This window comes from Macaca thibetana, chromosome 6, assembly GCF_024542745.1.
Source record: "Macaca thibetana thibetana isolate TM-01 chromosome 6, ASM2454274v1, whole genome shotgun sequence".
In the NCBI taxonomy this organism is placed as follows: Eukaryota; Metazoa; Chordata; class Mammalia; order Primates; family Cercopithecidae; genus Macaca; species Macaca thibetana.
Window position 1 is genome coordinate 1,863,574 of NC_065583.1, and position 16,277 is coordinate 1,879,850.

The 16,277-nt window shown below is 48.7% G+C and overlaps 1 protein-coding gene across 3 annotated transcripts in view; it reads right to left on the bottom strand.

Annotated features, from left to right (window-relative positions):
- Positions 1–16,277, bottom strand: part of SQSTM1 (sequestosome 1) — a 38,861-nt gene that overhangs the window by 21,750 nt on the left and 834 nt on the right. For 2 of the 3 annotated variants that reach the window (XM_050794236.1, XM_050794237.1), the window contains exon 2: positions 12,502–12,610. The exons of the other annotated variant lie outside the window; for it this stretch is intronic. The gene's annotated coding sequence lies outside the window, so the exon portion shown is untranslated. The remainder of the gene's footprint in view (positions 1–12,501; positions 12,611–16,277) is intronic. 3 annotated transcript variants of the gene reach the window in all.

The following is a 16,277-nucleotide window of genomic DNA, read 5'->3' on the forward strand; positions in this document are numbered from 1 at the left end:
ATGAACACGGGAGGCGGAGCTTGCAGTGAGCCAAGATCACACCACTGCACTCCAGCCTGGGTGGCAGAGCAAGACTCTGTCTCAAAAAAAAAAAAAATACAAAAAATACAAAAAATTAGCCGGGCGTGGTGGCAGACGCCTGTAGTCCTAGCTACTCAGGAGGTCGAGGCAGGAGAATGGCGTGAACCCAGGAGGTGGAGCTTGCAGTGAGCTGAGATCGCGCCACTGCACTCCAGCCTGGGCGACAAGAGCAAGACTCCGTCTCGGAAAAAAAAAAAAGTAGGCTAATATAAGACAGTGACTTTAGATCAAAACAAAGAGATGCACGGCATCTAAATAAAAGGGATCATCTGAAATTAGTGTTGTTTGAAATGACTGTCTAATATTGGAGATTCCAGTATTTATGATAAATTTAACAATTTTTTTTTTTTTTTTTTTTTGAGACGGAGTCTCGCTGTGTCGCCCAGGCTGGAGTGCAGTGGCCGGATCTCAGCTCACTGCAAGCTCTGCCTCCCGGGTTTTTACGCCATTCTCCTGCCTCAGCCTCCCGAGTAGCCGGGACTACAGGCGCCCGCCACCTCGCCCGGCTAGTTTTTTGTATTTTTTAGTAGAGACGGGGTTTCACCGTGTTAGCCAGGATGGTCTCGGCCTCCCAAAGTGCTGGGATTACAGGCTTGAGCCACCGCGCCCGGCCTAACAATTTTTTAAAAAGAAATTATTCTTCTTAATGTTTATTTTAAATTTGGGGTACATAAGCAGGTTGTTATTCTGGTAAACTTGTGTCGTGGGAGTTTGTTGTACACACTATTTTATCACCCAGGTATGAAGCCTGGTGCCCATTATTATTTTTCCTGCTCCTCTCCCTGCTTCCGTCCTCCACCTTCAATGGGCCCCAATGTCTGTTGCTCCCCTCTTTGTGTCCATGTGTTCTCACCATTCAGCTCCAGCTTATAAGTGAGAACATGTAGTATTTGCTTTTCTATTCCTGCATTAGTTTGCTAAGAATAATGGCGCCCAGCTCCATCTATGTTCCTGCAAAAGACATGATCTTGTTCTTTTTTATGGCTGCATAGTATACCGTGGTATATATGTACCACGTTTTCTTTATCCAGTCTACCATTAAAGAACATTTAGGTTGAAAAAATAAAAACACACACACATTTGTGATATAGAAACACCTGATTATTATTATTATTGAGATGGAGTCTTGCTCTGTCGCCCAGCCTAGAGTGCAGTGGCCTGATCTCGGCTCACTGCAAGCTCTGCCTCCCGGATTCAATCGACTCTCCTCCCTCAGTCTCCCAAGTAGCTGGGATTGCAGGTGCCCACCACCATGCCTGGCTAATTTTTCTATTTTTAGTAGAGATGGGGTTTCACCATCTTGGCTAGGCTGGTCTCGAACTCCTGACCTGGTGATCCACCTGCCTTGGCCTCCCAAAGTGCTGGGATTACAGGTGTGAGCCACTGTGCCCAGCCTTTTTTTTTTTTCTTTTTTTTTTTTTTGAGACGGAGTCTGGCTCTGCCACCCAGGCTGGAGTGCAGTGGCCGGATCTCAGCTCACTGCAAGCTCCGCCTCCCGGGTTTACGCCATTCTCCTGCCTCAGCCTCCCGAGTAGCTGGGACTACAGGCGCCCGCCACCTCGCCCAGCTAGTTTTTTGTATTTTTTTAGTAGAGACGGGGTTTCACCGTGTTACCCAGGATGGTCTTGATCTCCTGACCTCGTGATCCGCCCGCCTCGGCCTCCCAAAGTGCTGGGATTACAGGCTTGAGCCACCGCGCCCGGCCTTTTTTTTTTTCTGAGACAGGGTCTCACTCTGTCGCCCAGGCTGGAGTGCAGTGACACAAACATGGCTCACTGCAACCTCTGCTTCCCAGCCTCAAGCCTCCAGAGTAGCAGGACTACAGGCTAGTTTTTGTAGAGCCAGGGTTTTGCCATGTTGCCCAGGCTGGTCTCGAACTCCTGGACTCAAGTGATCCTCCTGCCTAGGCCTCCCAGAGTGCTGGGATTATAGGCCTGAGCCACTGTACCCAGCCATGACTCTTTATTAATAAACTCATTAAATTATGAGATCTAGAGGCAGGACAAATAAGTACCAGAAATCTGAAGTTACTGCTGTGAGTGGAACCGCTATTTTGAGGTGTCTGCAACACCTACTGATTTCTGTCTTGACAGTCAGAGCTACTGTTTTTTTTTTTGTTTGTTTGTTTTTGTTTTTTTTTTTTTTTTTTTTTTTTTTTTTGAGACGGAGTCTTGCTCTGTCTCCCGGGCTGGAGTGCAGTGGCGCTATCTCGGCTCACTGCAAGCTCCGCCTCCCGGGTTTACGCCATTCTCCTGCCTCAGCCTCCCGAGTAGCTGGGACTACAGGCGCCCGCCACCTCGCCCGGCTAATTTTTTTGTATTTTTAGTAGAGACGGGGTTTCATTGTGTTAGCCAGGATGGTCTCGATCTCCTGACCTCGTGATCCGCCTGTCTCGGCCTCCCAAAGTGCTGGGATTACAGGCTTGAGCCACCGCGCCCGGCCAGAGCTACTGTTAATTCTGGTGGATTTTGCTACTTCCATTCATAACTGAAGGACATACCAAGTATTAGCTCCTGGACCTCCCCAATTCTGGGTCCCTGGACCACAGGCTAAGAACGGAAGGAGTGGACACCTCCAAGGGCTGTCCCAGAAAATATTCAGGAAGACAAAGTGGGCTGAGGGTTGGCAAGTAATCCCAAAACAAATAGGCACTTACATCATGTGGTAAGAACAAAGGCAAGGCCCCCGGGCTAGGGTTTGGACAGCAACTGGACTTTTGTGCTCCGTTTGGCTGCAGGCAGTGGCAGCCCTCAGGCACACTCCTAGCATAGGGTGACAGGCAGAACTCACCTGTCTGGAAGTGCCTGAGGGAGTCTGGGCTGCAGGCAGGCCCAGAGAGCAGCAGCAAATGGGAAGAGAGCCAGACAATGCGGGTCCCTGTTTCAAAGGGAGAAAGGTGGGGTGGAGAGGTTACAGCCAGGGTCAGGATCAAGGGTCATGGTGCTGGGACACCAGGTTCACCCCACCTCATCCCAGATCTTCCTACCCTGAAGCCACTGAGTGTAGCGGGGGAGGGGACTCAAAAGAGCTTCCCAAACTTGGTCACCAATAGGCCATTTCCTTCATTTTTACTGGTTTAATACTTTTAATATTTTTCCTTAAATCAACGCACTTCTATGTGTGTGTGTGTATTTTGAGACAGGGTCTCACTCTGTTGCCCAGGCTGGAGTGCAATGGCATGATCTTGGCTCACTGGAGCCTCAACCTCCTGGGATCAAGCGATCCTCCCACCTCAGCCGCCCAAGTAGTTGGGACTACACAGGCATATACCACTATGCCTGGCTAATTTTTTTTTTTGTATTTTGGGGTTTTATTCTGTTTTTTGTAGAGACAGGGTCTCACTATGTTGCTCAGGCTGGTCTCGAACTCCTGGGCTCAAGGGATCCTTTTGCCTCAGCCTTTTACCAGTTTGCATGGGAGGAGGGAGGCCAAAGCCCGGCTGGTAAAAACTTTCCCCTTTTGCCAGCATGTTGGGGTTCTGGGTTCCCTTCCCGAACCCAATCCTAAGCCAACCAATTTAAGGTTTGGGAAATTAACTTTTCCCAGTTTGGAGGATGCATCTGTGGGGAGTGTCCCACAGTACAGAGATTACAATTACCTATCAGTGAAGAGAGGATAGAGGAGGAGAAAGGAAAAATGATGGCGTTTTTTCAAAGGAGTCCCAGGGATTCAGGATGCATTCAAAAGGGGTACAGACTGAAGATGAATGGCTACCCATCTAGAAAGAGGGGAGCAGCCGGGCGCGGTGGCTCACGCCTGCAATCCCAGCACTTTGGGAGGCCGAGGCAGGCGGATCACGAGGTCAGGAGATCGAGACCATTCTGGCTAACATGGTGAAACCCCGTCTCTACTAAAAATACAAAAAATTAGCCAGGCGTGGTGACAGGCGCCTGTGGTCCCAGCTACTCGGGAGGCTGAGGCAGGAGAATGGTGTGAACCCGGGAGGCGGAGCTGGCAGTGAGCTGAGATCGCGCCACTGCACTCCAGCCTGGGTGAGAGCGAGACTCTGTCTCAAAAAAAAAAAAAAAAAAAGAGGGGAACAGGCATCCCTGGTTCCCTTCTCTTCCTAGCAAATACCCAGGGTACATGAGGGAGAGAAGAGCGTCCTCTCTCTTCCGTCCTTGCATCCCCGAGTCCTGGCGACCTTGGCAGGTGCCACCCATGGGTGCCAGAGGCTTGCACCCATGAAGCAGGGAGGGCCTTGAGAATAGGAATTATTCAGTCTCACCTGTGTCTCTATCCCACCTTGGAGTTCCCTAGACCTCATTTAAGCCATGAATACCATCAGCATGACCCTTACCCATGAAATGGGGGGCTTGGCTTAATAGTCAGGAATTAACCATGCCCGTGTGCTCTGTGTCCTTTAGCCTCTGTTATTGTGTGCCTCTGGATCCCTTTGATCAAGATTTCTTTCCCAGGGCTTTGACCCAAAGCTTGGAATTGAGTTTGGGACAGAAATGTGTCTAGGGGGCAGGGGGCGGTTGCGTGGACTCCTTATCATAAGCGGAATGTTAAGGTGAAGCTGTGGAATTGAGTCCTCCTCCAACAAGGGAGAGAAAAGGATGTCATGCCCAGAAAACTGGTGGCTATAGTTATGCTTGTTAAGATTTGGGTGCCTGGTGCTTGGCTTTGGTTAGCTCCCCTGGTCTTATTTTCCCAAAAAGGAAACCTCCAGGTGATGGGCATCTTATTTACTCCCATCACCTGGCAGGAATTGCAGGATAATTGCTTAGAACTAGAATACTGATCCAGATTTTCACATGAACTATCCCTTTTGTTCTTTCTGAGCTACAGCCAGAGATTGCTGGTTGATTCACATGAACAAGAATAACTATTTCTACAGAGGCCTTTTAGGTTGGCTTTGATGGAACTCTGTTCCACAAGGAATCTCAGATAAGACCTTTTAAAACTGAGTCCAGCCATGGGTTTGTATCCTTAAATACCTGTGAGTTGGGTGATCCTCTCCTCTTAAAGACCCAATATAAACTTGGGGCTCCTGGGCCTGTTAGAAAGTGACATTCTTTACTGACCACAGGTCAGGAACCATGTACAGGGACTGTGTAGATGAGGGTATGAGGCCAGTTTTTTACCCCCAAGGGGCTTTTATTGGATCTACAAGTTGAGCTTGACACAAAAGGAAGTATATCCTTCCAGTCAAAGCCTTGGTAAAACAGCCAGTTTCTCCAATTGTGTCCTGTTGCAAAAGAAAAATGGATTCTTATTGCACTAATGCAAACAACTATATTGCCATAAGTTAAGAATATTCACAGATGGTTTCCAAATTCTAGAGGAGCTGGGCAGAAAGAAACAAACATGCTCCAAATTTAGTTCACAGGAGTATACCTTATTCAATTATTATTATTTTATTTTTGAGACAGAGTCTCGTTCTGTCACCCAGGCTGGAGTACAGTGGCGCGATTTCAGCTCACTACAATCTCTGCCTCCTGGGTTCAAGCAATTCTCTGCCTCAGCCTCCTGAGTAGCTGGGATTACAGGTGCCTGCTACCATGCCCGGCTAATTTTTTTGTATTTTTAGTAGAGATGGGGTTTCACCATCTTGGCCAGGCTGGTCCTGACCTCCCAGGTTCAAGTGATCCACCTGCCTCAGCCTCCCAAAGTGCTGGGATTACATGTGTGAGCCACCGTGCCTGGTCACCTTACTCAATTATTAAAGAAAATTTTGAAACTCAAGTTTGATTTGGGGAAGCCTGTTAAATGTTAGAGGTTTAAAACACTTGACCTTATAAAACAGAATTCCAGGTTACCATAAATAATTAATTTTGCCAAAAATGACTCAAATCTTAAGGAAGGAAAAACCTATTTTTTTTTTTTTTTTGAGATGGAATTTCGCTCTTGTTGCCCAGGCTGGAGTGCAGTGGCATGATCTCTGCTCACTGCAAATTCTGCCTGCCAAGTTCAAGTGATTCACCCGCCTCAGCCTCCCGAGTAGCTGGGATTACAGGCATGTGCCACCACACCTGCCTAATTTTGTATTTTTATTTATTTATTTTGAGATGGAGTCTCGCTCTGTTGCCCCGGCTGGAGTTCAGTGACATGATCTGTGCTCACTACAACCTCCGCCTGCTGGGTTCAAGCAATTCTCCTGCCTCAGCCTCCCGAGTAGCTGGGACTACAGGCGTGTGCCACCATGCCTGGCTAATGTTTTGTATTTTTAGTAGAGACAGGATTTCTCCATGTTGGTCAGGCTGGTCTCGAACTCCTGACCTCAGGTGAGCCACCCACCTCATCCTCCCAAAGTGCTGGGATTACAACAGGCGTGAGCCACTGCAGCCGGCCAGGAAGCAAAAACCTTTTATAACACTTAACAAATTTTGCCACAGAGCAGATCAGTGCCCAAAGAATACCTTTTGTACTTTTCTTTTATTGCTCAATTTACAGAAAAACCATATAATACTTAGGCAATATGTTCACACATGGAATTTTGCAAGATTAATTTTTACAATCCTTATACCACTTGTTTGAACTTTTAGCTTTATCTTATCTAATTTAAAATAATCCTTTAACCCTAGGCAAAACTGAAGGGGGCCTGCCGCTCCACACCCATGGGTATTTCTCGCAAGGTGGAGACGAGAGACTGAGAAAAGAAATAAGACACGGAGACAAAGTATAGAGGAAGAAAAGTGGGCCCAGGGGACCGGCACTCAGCAAGTGAGGACCTGCACCAGCGCTGGTCTCTGAATTCCCTCAGTATTTACTGATCACTATCTTTACTATCTCGGCGGGGAAAATGTGGCATAACTATACGGTGAAGGTGGGGAGAGGGTCAGCAGAAAAACATGTAAGCAAAAGACTCTGTGTCATAAATAAGTTTAAGGAAAGGTGCTGTGCCTGGATGTGTACGTAGGCTAGATTTATGTTTAACTTTACATAAACATCTCAGTGCAGTAAAGAGTAACAGAGCAGTATTGCCACCATGATGTCTCGCCTCTGGCCATAAGGCAGTTTTTTCCTATCTCAGAATAGAGTAAGTATGGTCAGTTTTACACCGAGTCATTCCATTCCCAGAGACATGCAGGTGGCAGATGCCTTCCTTTTATCTCAACAGCACAGAGGCCTTCCTCTTTCACTAACCCTCTTCAGCACAGACCCTTTACGGGTGTCGGGCTGCGGGGCTGTAAGGTCTTTCCCTTCCCACAAGGCCATATCTCAGGCTGTCTCAGTGGGGAGAAATCTGGACGATACCCAGGCAAGAATTTCTTGGGCAGGGGTCCCTGCGGCCTTCCGCAGTGCATTGTGTCTCTGGTTAATAGAGAATGGAGAATGGCGATGACTTCCACCAAGCATACTGCCTGCAGGAACATTTTTAACAAAGCACATCCTGCACAGCCCCAGATCCATTAAACCTTGAGTCAATACAGCACATGTTTTTGTCAGCACAGGGTTGGGACAAAAGTTACAGATTAACAGCATCTCAAAGCAGAACAATTTTTCTTAGTACAGATCAAAATGGAGTTTCTTTATGTCTTCCTTTTTCTACACAGACACAGTCACAATCTGATCTTTCCTTTCCCCCACACAAAATTCTATATTTTTATGCTTTTTTTTTTTTTTTTTGAGACGGAGTCTTGCCTTGTTGCCCAGGCTGGAGTGCAGTGGCGCGATCTCCACTCACTGCAAGCTCCGCCTCCCAGGTTCAAGCCATTCTCCTGCCTCAGCCTCCCGTATAGCTGGGACTACAGGGGCCCGCCACCGCGCCTGGCTAATTTTTTTTTTGTATTTTTTTAGTAGAGACGGGGTTTCACCGTGTTAGCCAGGATGGTCTTGATCTCCTGACCTCATGATCCGCCCGTCTCGGCCTCCCAAAGTGCTGGGATTACAGGCGTGAGCCACCGTGCCCGGCCATTATGCTTTTTTATAATCATTTACTAAAAAAATACATATTATTGGTCTTACACGTCTCACATGTATATCTATTTTCAGTAGTTTCAATTACATATTAAAATGATAACTCCTAGCAATTTTTTTTTTAAATCTTGTTCTGTTGCCTAGGCTGGAGTGCAATGGTGCAGTCTTGGCTCACTGCAACCTCCACCTCCCGGATTCAAGTGATTGTCTTGCCTCTGCCTCCCAAGTGGCTGGGACTACAGGTATGCACCACAAAGCCCGGCTAATTTTCGTATTTTTAGTAGAGATGGGTTTCATCATTTTGGCCAGGCTGGTCTCAAACTGCTGACCTCAAGTGACCCGCCCGCCTCAGTCTCCCAAAGTGCTGGGATTACAGGCATGAGTGACTGCATCCAGCCACTCTTAGTAATTTTAACTTTAATGTAAAACCTGGGCCAGGAGCAGTGGCTCATGCCTGTAATCCCAGCAGACTGGGAGGCTGAGGTGGGTGGATCACAAGGTCAGGAGTTCAAGACCAGCCAGGCCAACATGGTGAAACCCCATCTCTACTAAAAACACAAAATTAGTCAGGTGTGGTGGCACTTGCCTATAATCCCAGCTACTTAGGAGGCTGAGACAGGAGAATTGCTTGAACCTGGGAGGCAGAGGTTACAGGGAGCCGAGATTGTGCCACTGCACTCCAGCCTTGGCGACAGAGTGAGATGTCCTCTCAAAAACAAAAAATAAAAATAAACAAACAAACAAAAAACTGGTAAGTTTTTTTTTTTTTTTTTGAGTCAGAGTTTCACTCTGTCCTCCAGGCTGGAGTGAAGTGGCACGATCTTGGTTCACTACAACTTCTGCCTCCTAGGTTCAAGCAATTATCCTGCCGCAGCCTCCCAAGTAGCTATGATTACAAGTGTGCACCACCATGTCTGGCTAATTTTTGTGTTTTCAGTAGAGATGGGGACTTCTCCATGTTGGCCAGGCTGGTCTTGAACTCCTGGCCTCAAGTGATCTGCCCGCCTCAGCCTCCCAAAGTGCTGGGATTACAGGCACGAGCCACCAAGCCTGGCCAAAACCTGGTAAATTGTTTTATTAAATGCTAGGTGCAGCCAAGGTTTGACTCCTTCCAGCATAATTAAGGGTGTGGTTAGTTCCATGTGTCCCCAGGCCACCAACTGGGAAGCAGCAAGTCAAATAGTTCTCAAAACCCAAAAGGCAGTTCATAACCTTCAAACATTTAGCAAGCTAGTACCTAACCTGAATAATTATTTTATTATTTTTATGTTTTATTTTTTTTGAGACTGAGTCTTGCTCTGTCGCCCAGGCTAGAGTGCAGTGTGGCGATCTCGGCTCACTGCAACCTCTGCCTCCCGGGTTCAAGAGATTTTCCTGTCTCAGCCTCCTGAGAAGCTGGGACTACAGGCACCTGCCATCACGCCCAGCTAATTTTTGTATTTTTAGTAGAGACACAGTTTCACCATGTTGGCCAGGCTGGTCTCGAACTCCTAACCTTGTGATCTGCCCGCCTCAGCCTCCCAAAGTGCTGGGATTACATGTGTGAGCCACGGTGTCCAGTCTAACCTGCATAATTTATTAGTCCACCTATTTATATTTTGATGACATCCACTTTTTGCCAATAATCTTTAAGGCTATTTTTATTTCTTAAAGATTAGAGTCATGTGAATTGAAAAGTCTTCCCTTTAAAAAATATTTGATCTGGCTGGGCACGGTGGCTCATGCCTGTAATCCCAGCACTTTGGGAGGCCAAGGTGGGTGGATTACCTGAGGTCAGGAGTTCGAGGCCAGCCTGGCCAACATGGTGAAGCCCTGTCTCTACTAAAAATGCAAAAATTAGGCCAGGCATGGTTGCTCATGCCTGTAATCGCAGCACTTTGGGAGGCCGAGGTGGGCGGATCATGAGGTCAGGGGTTCGAGACCAGCCTGGCCATCATGGTGAAACCCCCGTCTCTACTAAAAATACAAAAATCAGCTGGGTGTAGTGGCGGGCGCCTGTAATATCAGCTCCTGGGGAGGCAGAGGCAGGAGAATCACTTGAACACAGGAGGCGGAGGTTGCAGTGAGCTGAGATCATGCCATTGTACTCCAGCCTGGGCAACAGTGCAAGACTCCCTCTCAAAAATAAATACATAAAAATAAAAAATGAAAACAAATTAGCCGGGCGTGGTGGCGGCGCCTGCAGTCCCAGCTACTTGGGAGGCAGAGGCAGGAGAATCACTTGAACCCGGGAGGTGGAGGTTGCAGTGAGCTGAGTTCGTGCCACTGCACTCCAGCCTGGGCAACAGAGTGAGACTATATCTCAAAAAAAAAAAGAAAAAAAAAAAATTTGATCCAAGTTCTTGACTTCCTTTAGGCCAACTAATTAGAGCTCTTTTTATAGACATTACACACACAACACATACACAATTACACAGGCAGAATAAAACCCAGTCCGCACAAGATCCTTTGTTTGCCAATCTTTTATTTGGATCATTGGCCTCTGGGTGCTTTTAATCCCTGGGGTTCTATGAAGAAAACAGGTTTGTCGCAAAACAGGGTCTCTGGCACCTCCTGTTTTTCCCAAGGAGTCCGAGGTTATTAGAGCTTGAATATCTGCTTTTAATTAAGTTGACTTTTAACAATAGCACTCTTTAATACGGTCCTTTTAAAATTTATTACCCGACTTTACCCAGGCCAAATGGCCAATATTCCTGGCTTTCAAACTTTACTAAAGGCTCGGAAAAAGGAAACTCCAACGTGGTTCATGGAGGGGAGGGGAATCAACAAATAGCAAAAGGTCATGCAGATACCAAACCAGAAAAAACTCAGCTGGGAAGCCAGAATGAACTCTGAGACCCGGGAGGCTAAGCCATGCCTTGCCACAGGGTTACAGGCCATGTCCCCAAGGACATAAAACAAGATGGAGGCCTGCAGCAAAGTTTACTAGGGACCACACAGAAAGACACACAAAGCACACCAGATTGGCTACAGCTTAAGACCAAACTCATAAATCCTTTTTCACAATTAAAACTCCACAGGAAATATAAACGGTGATCCCCATTTTCCAGCCCAGCAAAACACCTTCCAAATGGAAAAAAAAAAAACTTGCTTAAAAGTCAACTTTTGGCAGGGGGGTGCGGTGGCTCACACCTGTAATCCCAGCACTTTGGGAGGCCGAGGTGGGCGGACCACGACATTAGGAACTTGACACCATCCTGGCCAACATGGTGAAACCCCGTCTCCACTAAAATACAAAAATTTAGCCGGGCGTGGCCACAGGCACCTGTAGTCCCAGCTACTCGGGAGGCTGAGGCAGGAGAATCGCTTGAACTCGGGAGGTGGAGCTTGCAGTGAGCCAAGATCGGGCCACTGCACTCCAGCCTGGGTGACACAGCGAGACTCTGTCTCAAAAAAAAAAAAAAAAAAAAAAAAAAAAAGCGGGGGGAGCGGGGGGGGGGGGGCGGGCGGGTGCGGTGGCTCACGCCTGTAATCCCAGCACTTTGGGAGGCCGAGGCCAGCGGATCACAAGGTCAGGAGATCCAGACCATCCTGGCTAACACGGTGAAACCTTGTCTCCACTAAAAATACAAAAAAATGAACTGGGCGTGGTGGCGGGCGCCTGTAGTCCTAGCTACTCGGGAGGCTGAGGCAGGAGAATGGCGTGAACCCAGGAGGTGGAGCTTGCAGTGAGCCGAGATAGCGTCTCCAGCCTGGGCAACACAGGAAGACTCCATCTCAAAAAAAAAAAAAAAAAATCAACTTCTGACCTGGTGGGGAAAAGAAAAGAAAAAAGTTCAAAAATGCCTGGGGGCTGGATCACTACTGTAATCCCAGCACTTTGGGAGGCCGAGAAGGGTGGATCACCTGAGTTCAGGAGTTAGAGACCAGCCTGGCCAACATGGTGAAACCCCATCTCTACTAAAAATACAAAAATTAGCAAGGCATGGTGGTCCACACCTGTTATCCCAGCTACTTGGGAGGAGGCTGAGACAGGAGGTTCCTTTGAACCTGGGAGACAGAGGTTGCAGTGAGCGGAAGTGGAGCCACTGCACTCCAGCCTGGGTGACAGAGAACCGCCCTTCGCCCATCTGTCCAGAAGGAAGGAAAACGCCGTGGAGACCAAGGCCAACCTTCCCGACCCCTGGGAACAACGGGGGTGGGGTCACAGTTTCCCATATCCTCCCCCTCAGAAGCCCGAAGATAAATAGGCTTAGAAAGAGAGGAAAAAGGCCGGGCGTGGTGGCTCACACCTGTAATCCCAGCACTTTGGGAGGCTGAGGCAGGTGGATCATGAGGTCAGGAGATCGAGACCATCCTGGCTAACACAGTAAAAACCCTGTCTCTACTAAAACTGCAAAAAAATTAGCCGGGCGTTGCCGCGGGTATCTGTAGTCCCAGCTACTCAGGAGGCTGAGGCAGGAGAATGGCGTGAACCTGGAAGGTGGAGCTTGCAGTGAGCCGACATCGCGCTACTGTACTCCAGCTTGGGCGAAAGAGTCAGACTCCATCTCAAAAAAAAATAAAAAATAAAAAGAGAGAGGAAAGAAATTTCTTGGTTTGCATCTCACTCACCCTTTCTCAAGGCCCATGTTGCACGCCAAACTGTTGTAGGACTTTCTCCTTAGTTCAGCTAAAAGCCAGGTTCTTGTCCCGCAGCCATCAGAGATTAATCTCGCAGACGCTTTGAAGGGTGAGAAAAATGTAATTTATTGGGCAAGCGGGGAAAAAAGGGGAAACAGGGACTCTGAGAGAGTGCCGCTAGCTGGTCTCTCACCTCACAGACAGAATCCCAGATTCCACCCAGAACAGAAGAGGCCAAGCTCCTCCCCAGCAGAGTGGGAGCTTCTGTGGCTCCACCCAGTTCTTTCAGTGCTTCAGCAGGTGGGAGTTTCTCCGGGACCCCTTTATACTTGGCTGTCTCACTTGGATTACAGGTGTAGGCCACAGTGCCCAGCTGACTCACTTTTTTTTTTTTTCCTTAAAAAAATTGTTGGCCTGGCCAAGTGCAGTGGCTCACGCTTGTAATCCCAGCACTTTGGGACGCTGAGGCGGGGCGATCACGAGGTCAGGAGATAGAGACCACGGTGAAACCCCCTCTCTACTAAAAATATAAAAAATTAGCCGGGCATGGTGGCGGGGCCTGTAGTCACAACTACTCAGGAGGCTGAGGCAGGAGAATGGCGTGAACCCGGGAGGCGGAGCTTGCAGGAGGCGAGATAGCGCCACTGGGCTCCAGCCTGGGTGACAGAGCGAGACTCCATCTCAAAAAAAAAAAAAAAAAAAAAAAAAAAAAAAAAATTGTTGGCCCGCAGACACATGAAAAAATGTTCATCATCACTGGCCATCAGAGAAATGCAAATCAAAACTACAATGAGATACCATCTCACACCAGTTCGAATGGCTATCATTAAAAAGTCAGGAAACAACAGGTGCTGGAGAGGATAAGGAGAAATAGGAACACTTTTACACTGTCGGTGGGACTGTAAACTAGTTCGACCATTGTGGAAGACGGTGTGGTGATTCCTCAATGATCTAGAACTAGAAATACCATTTGACCCAGCCATCCCATTACTGGGTATATACCCAAGGGATTATAAATAATGCAGGTATAAAGACACATGCCCACATATGTTTATTGCGGCACTATTCACAATAGCAAAGACTTGGAACCAACCCAGATGTCCATCAGTGACAGACTGGATTAAGAAAATGTGGCACATATACACCATGGAATCCTATGCAGCCATAAAAAAGGATGAGTTCGTGTCCTTTGTAGGGACATAGATGAAGCTGGAAAACGTCATTCTGAGCAAACTATCATAAGGACAGAAAACCAAACACCGCATGTTCTCACTCTTAGGTGGGAGTTGAACAATGAGAACACTTGGACACAGGAAGGGGAACATCACACACCAGGGCCTGTCGTGGGGTGGGGGGAGGGGGGAGGGATAGCATTAGGAGATACACCTAATGTAAATGATGAGTTAATGGGTACAGCACACCAACATGGCACATGTATACATACATAACAAACCTGCATGTTGTGCACATGTACCCTAGAACTTAAAGTATAATAAAAAATAAAAATAAATTAAAATTAAAATAAAAAAAAAATTGTTGGCCCGGCACGCTCACGCCTGTAATCCCAGCACTCTGGGAGGCCGAGGCAGGCGGATCACCTGAGGTCAGGAGTTGGAGACCAACCTGGCCAACATGGTGAAACCCCATCTCTACTAAAAATACAAAAATTAGGTTGGGCGCCCCTGGTGGCTCACACCTGTAATCCCAGCACTTTGGGAGGCTGAGGCAGGCGGATCACCTGAGGTCAGGAGTTCGAGACCAGTCTGACCAACATGGTGAAAGCCTGTCTCTGCTAAAAATACAAAAATTAGCTGGGCATGGTGGCATATGCCTGTAATCCCAGCTACTCAGGCAGGTGAGGCAGGAGAATCGCTTGAACTCAGGAGGCGGAGGTTGCAGTGAGCCAAGATTGCCTGACTGCACTCCAGCCTGGGCCACGGAGCAAGATTCCGTTTCAAAAAAAAAAAAAAAAGGCCAGGCACGGTGGCTCATGCCTGTAATCCCAGTACTTTGGGAGGCCAATGTGGGTGGATCACGAGGTCAAGAGTTTGAGACCAGACTGACCAACATGGTGAAACCCCACCTCTACTAAAACTACAAAAAAATTAGCTGGGTGTGGTGGGGCGCGCCTGTAATCCCAGCTACTTAGGAGGATGAGGCAGGAGAATTCCTTGAACCTGGGAGGCAGAAGTTGCAGTGAGTCGAGATTATGCCACTGCACTCCAGCCTGGGCAACAGAGCGAGACTCCATCTTTAAAAACAAAACAAAAAAGGCCGGGCGTGGTGGCTCACACCTGTAATCCCACCACTTTGGGAGGCTGAAGCAGGTGGATCACGAGGTCAGGAGATCGAGACCATCCTGGCTAACATGGTGAAACCCCGTCTCTACTAAAAAATACAAAACATTAGCTGGGTGTGGTGCCGTTGGCCTGTAGTCCCAGCTACTCGGGAGCCTGAGGCAGGAGAATGGCGTGAACCCAGGAGGCGGAGCTTGCAGTCAGCCTAGATCAGGCCACTGCACTCCAGCCTGGGCGACAAGGCAAGACTCTGTCTCAAAAATAAATAAATAAATAAATATTTTAAAAATTACCAAAAAAAATCCAAAAACAATTGTTTAAAAAATTTTAATTTTATAGAGATGAGGTGTCACTATGTTGCCCAGGTTGGTCTCGAACTGGTGAGCTCAAATGATCCTCCCGCCTTAGCTTCTCAAAGTGCTGGGATTACAGGCATGAGCCACCACACCGGGCCTGGGTGACTAAGTTTTAACGTTAAGTAACTCATTAACAATTTCTAAGGCCCTTTATGCCACAGCCTAAGTGAAAAGCTATTATCCTTTGCCACACATAGAAGACACCTGTGAAAACACGAGTTTCCTCTAGAAGGCGCCTACAAGTCCCAGTCTCTAGTTCGGAATGTTCCAGGAGCACTGAATGGGGAGCCCTGTCCTTTAACACTGGGCCTCAGGATCCAGCCCACCTCGGCCTCTGGCTCGGCCACCCACTTCTTGGCATCAATCTCTCTGTGGGAGAATTGTCCAGACCCGTAGAAGCTCCCGATTCCACCCAGCCCCAGGTGTGGGCCGGGGCTGGACTAGGAAGACAAAGCTGCATTCACTCCCAGTCTGAGTCCAGCCCCTCAGGCCTCCCCCGAGCGGGCGGGGCAGAGGTCCCTGCAGCCTCCACCCGGAACCGGGCCCCTAGGACTGGGAGGTCCAAGCTGGGAGCGGGCCAGGCGCTGCCCAAAGTCTTAAAAAAAAAAAAAAAGAAAAGAAAAAAAATTAGCCGGGCGCCTGTAATCCCGGCTACTCCGTAGGCTGAGATCGCAGTGAGCCGAGATCGCGCCATTGCACTCCAGCCTGGGCGACAGAGCGAGACTCTGTCTCAAAAAAAAAAACCCACAAAAATCCGAAGGCGTGGGCCCCTATCAAGAGCCGGCTGGGCTGCGCGGGGCGAGGTGGCCGCTGCACCACCGGGAGCAGGGCCCGTTGCTCCCGTAAGCGGCGCGCTTGGGCCGCCACTGTCCCGGGAAGCCGGTCCGGTTCTGGGCTGGTCATTCCTCTGCACCCACGAGCATTGGCCCTGATTCCCCCTAGAACAGCCCATTGTTCCCGCCTCCCGGGCCCCTGCGCGTCTCAGTCCTGCGCCCCAGAGGAAGCTCCTGAGCGGGAAAGCGCCCTGGGCGGCGCCGAAGGCAACGGTGGCTCCCGGCTCCAAGCGCCCAGTCCCCTCCAAGCCCCCAGTCCCCCGCGCCACCCAGAGCCCCTC